The sequence below is a fragment of the Penaeus japonicus genome, unplaced genomic scaffold (genome assembly GCF_977035675.1).
Source record: "Penaeus japonicus unplaced genomic scaffold, GWHDUDI00000001_assembly GWHDUDI00000006, whole genome shotgun sequence".
Classification (NCBI taxonomy): domain Eukaryota; kingdom Metazoa; phylum Arthropoda; class Malacostraca; order Decapoda; family Penaeidae; genus Penaeus; species Penaeus japonicus.
This window is the reverse complement of record NW_028234408.1, coordinates 34,965,527-34,970,526: the sequence shown is the minus strand read 5'-3', so window position 1 is coordinate 34,970,526 and position 5,000 is coordinate 34,965,527.

Here is a 5,000-nt window from a genome sequence, read left to right as displayed (position 1 = left end):
TCAAAACTGGAGGAAAGATAGCGCGCTCTGCGGCTGACGGATGTAAACAATAAAGTCTAGCACTTAAAACAAATTTTATCTATGGAAATAAAATTTAGATTTACATATTTCTTTGTCAATTTTACGCTGTAAATAAGAAAAGTAAATTTCAGAATATTTGAATATTATTAATGATTTAACACAAATACGAACATTTAAAAATATAGTTCTTGATTTGATTACACTTGGCCAAAAAGACGACGGAAATGTTTCACGCGGAAACTCGGAATTATCTTGAAAGATGCCAATTTGCTCAAAAATTGACAATTTTCAGAAAATTGACAGAAAAGTACTAGTGTGACAGCGCCTTTACAGAACCAATATTAGGGACTGAGTCCTCATCATCACTTAAAGTTTGATTATTTTCTTCAACTGAGTAGGTTACATTTGAGGTAGGATCAAGAATAGGGACTGAGACCTCAGAAACAACATCTTCACCATTTCGAATCAAAGTAGAAACTTCAGCAGTGGAAACAGATTCTTCCTGTACTATTGGAGAATTTGTATTACTGACTTCAGAATCTGACGGAATTAAATTAGGGACAGAAACTTCAGTAGAATTAGCAGATTCATCCTGCTCTGTTGGAGAATCTACACTACTGGCTTCAGAATCCAAACAAAAGTGGTAGAAGACCCAGTTTCAGAATCATCAGACTCCTGTGAACTTGCAATTGGCCTAGAATAAATCCCTTTGGCTGTCTTTACTTTAACACTTCGGGCTACACCATCAGTGCCAGGGAATGTTTCAACAACTATACCTAATGGCCACTTAATCCTAGGAACATTATCTTCCTTAACTAATACAATGGTTCCCTTCTTAATATTACCAATAGGAACAAATTTCTTAACAGTGAGGGGTAAGTTCCTGAGATAGTCATTACTCCAAAGCGTCCAAAATTTGTTAAGACGTTGCTAACGTTAGATTTCTCGATCACTCAAGTCCTCAACAGTAACCTCACAAGGGGCATCGTCTACATTAAGCAACATTCCTGCTATGCGGCCAATCAAAAATTTGGAAGGTGTTAAAACCTCATCTAGATCAGTTTCAGAACCCATGAAAGTAAGGGGGCGAGAATTTATACAGACTTCAACCTCATGAAGAATAGTCTCCAATTCAACTCTGGTGATACATTTAATTCCCAAAGACTTCTTAAGGAAAGATTTCACTGATCTGATAAGTCTTTCCCACCAACCTCCCCACCATGAGGTTACAGTCTTTGGTATTTTAACAGTACCTCTTGACACAGAAATAGCAAGTGGTTTGTTAGATTTCCTTTCATGAATGATCTGATCAAGAAATTCGATGAATTTTTCTGTCATGCCTATGTTCATCTGTCTTCCACTCGTCTTTCAGATCATCAGGAATTATCCTTAGTAGATACCTCATTATAACAAATTCTTACTGGCTAGGTGGCACTCCTAGCGTATTGAGATACCTGACATGAGAACATAACATGTTGTGGAAGTCAGTTAAATCAGAACTATCTGACTTACCCTTTGAAGAAGGAAATTGCAAATCATTAAGTTCAGCAATATGAGCATCTATGATAAGATCATCTCTACCATACCTTCCCCTGAGAAGCGCACAGGCTTCAGGGTATGCACTGTTGGTAGTTGGGAACCCCTTGAGGGCCTCTGCCGGCTTCCCGACCAGGCATCTACGCAGATAACTAAGCTTAGTGACGTCAGCAAGATCGCTGTTGTCTATGTTAGATGTGAAGAAATCCTAGAATTGCGTCCACTTTAGCTCGTCACCATCAAACTTAACTAACTCTAGTTCGGATAATTGGGCCGGAGCCTTGACTACAATTTTACCCGAATCTATGTCTGACGACGCTGAAGAGGGGGCACTACTCGGTGACTCATCTGTTGCTAACCGCTCACGACCCTTGACATCAAGCTCTGACAGGTCACTAAGAAATTCCCAATAAGATTTTAAAACAATTTCTAAGTCTTCTGTGAGATGATAAATATTTTGATGTTCCTCCAATTCTGCTTTCCATCTTAACAACGTATCCAAATATATTCTCACCTTAATGGCACTAGATTCTCCGTCATTGAGCGCCGAGGTCAAAAGATCAGCAGTGTGTCTGGCGTGGGGGGCCAGACTCTCATGGCTTGCCAGGGCACTCTCTTTGTCCATTTTTCAATAACGGCGCGGCGTCAGGAACTGGAAATCCAACTGAATCCTGCCTTCCCGGGTCTAGGCACCAAAATATGTAGCCGCACAAGGTCTGAAAAGGCGACATATATAAAAAATGGAGAAAGAAAGGTGGAGCGCCGAGTGGCGTAGTTCTAAGTCAAACGACTGCTAAGTGGTGTCTGAGCTTTATTGATCAAAAAGATGATATATAAACTTATTTTCATTTGATCATGAATATATATATTTATGTAAAGAATATAATATTACAAAATATAATAGTATATTAAAAAATAAGTATTACCTCTATTTTAAACAATAAATTTATATATAGTGATACTGGCTCACGAATGGAAACGAAGTGAGACTAGAGGGGTATCTTAAGCATGTCGTGCTGGAACACTCTGTGTCTGTATTTCTGTCTCTCTCTCCCTCTCTCCCTATCTCTATCTGTCTGTATCTTTCCCTCCCTCCTCTCCCTCCCTCCCTCTCTCCCTACCTCCTTCCCCCCCTCTCTCTCCCTACCTCCCTTTCTCTCTTCCTCCCTACTCTCCCTCCCTCCCTCTCTCTCTCTCCCTACCTCCCTCCCTCCTCTCCCTCAACTCTCTCTCTCTCCCTTCCTCTCTCCCTATCTATCCGTCCGTCCCTCCCTCCCTCTCACCCTCTCTCCCTCTTCTCCTTCCCTCCTTTGCCTCTCTCTCTCCCTCCCTACCTCCCTCTCTCTTTCTCTGTTTGTATATCTATCTCCCAGTGTGACTGGTCAAATTATTACCTTTACACGTCCATATTGATGAAAAAATTGCACATGTGAAGACCTTTCTCCAAAGAAATTCGTGTTTATTTTTTCTAGCCTCAGAGAACACTTCACTAATGTGTGTCCCATTCGAATATATATATATATATATATATATATATATATATATATATATATATATATACATATATATATATATATATATATCTGTGTGTGTGTGTGTTTGTATGTATCTATGTATCTATGTATAAATGTATATATATGTATATATATATATATATATATATATATTGTCGCCGTTTGGCGATATTAAGGAATGGCTGAGACCACAGTGTTTGCACACACTTCGCTTTATTGATTGTGGTCAAAACCTGTCAATACAACGTAGTCAATGTCATATAAATTCATAACACAAGATAACAATATTGATTACAATGTCGTACATGACATATGGTCATAACATTGTAACATAACATCATTGTGATGTTATCCAAGTAATCATATTTATCATAGCTTAATACTTAGGGCCATTTATAATCAGTTACATTAACTATTCGCATAAGTAATAACAATGAAGATATAATGGTATCAATACATACACGTTGCGGGCACAGAAACACCTCAATTCACTCTTGCGTGCGCTAATCCTCGGAGATGTGGTCTCTATGGTACTGTGTCTCGTACTGCCTATCCTCGACTGTTTATGCTTTTCCTTCGCTCTATATCTGTGGTCCTACACAGCCTATCGTGGCTTCGTCAGCACAGGAAAACAAGGTAGTACTGTTCGTAATACGTAAACACATCTTCGGTGATAAATGCGTGGGGCCATGTGGTGCGGTTGTTTAGGTGGGGTCACTCGCTGACACCAGCTGACCTGCTACACCCTTTCCATCGCTAGTTGCCACAAGGGCGTAAGCCACTTACTAAATTTATCACTGTACTGTGTCCGTTAACAGTACGACGATAGCACTCCCTCTACTTTGGGCGATTCACGCCCAAATATCACTTTGTTAAATCTTGACCATCACACTCAAGAAGACAGAATTTCATAGCTGGCAGAACGGAAGAACCTAGTCTGATCGACAGTCTATTTACTCGATTCTCATCATGGTATGCTCTCCAAAGAGCAGTTGCCTGGCTTCGCAGATTCTGCTCTTGGTTTGCATCTCAGAAATCCCATTAAGGGTTGCGCCGACTTACAGTTATTGAAATTCAAAGTGATCACGAGTGCATCATCCGAGTAGTTCAACACAGCAATTTCAACAAAGAGTTACTAGCTCTCCATTCAGGAACAATCCTGCCATGACGTAGCCACATATATATATTGGAGCCAAGTCTTAATGAGAATGGAATAATACAAGAGGAAGGCCGACGGATACATGAGCCAAAGGATACTTTAGGACCCTTTCTTCTGCTGCAGAATCACCATATTGCAATGTTGATAGTACGTGATGTGCACTCCTTTCTAGTTAGCCATGCTGGTAGAGAGCACACTTTAGCATTATGGTTATAGTAATGAGTATGATTATTATTTGTAGTGTTACTGTAATTAGTTTTATACTAATACTACTGTTGCTATGAACATTAGTATTATAATCCTTATTATTGTACATATACATACATGAACGTCACGAGGAAACACACATATGCACACACACACACACACACACACACACACGATTTCCGAGGAACAGACAAACAAACCTAACCTGATTTGACCAATGCTCCACGAAGTGATCTCCGGCCGCCTCATCTCCCGTTTCGACTGCATTGCAACTGCACATCTTTCTACATCTAAACTGGCTACAGCTAAAACAACCACTTCCTTTTAAACAAACCCCCATAGACCCTTATAACCCGCGAAAAAAGAAAGTGTAACTATGGAAGGCCGGAAGGACGATAACCTCACCACTTGAGTTCTACTTCCACTTCTCCCTCTATGGTTGGCAAAGTTATTAGTTGTAACATTTTTTAACTGTATGTTTGTATGTGCACACGTTCGTTCACATGCACATGCTATTGGTGTGGACATTTGTAGATATGTCTGTCTGTTTCTCTCTCTCTCTA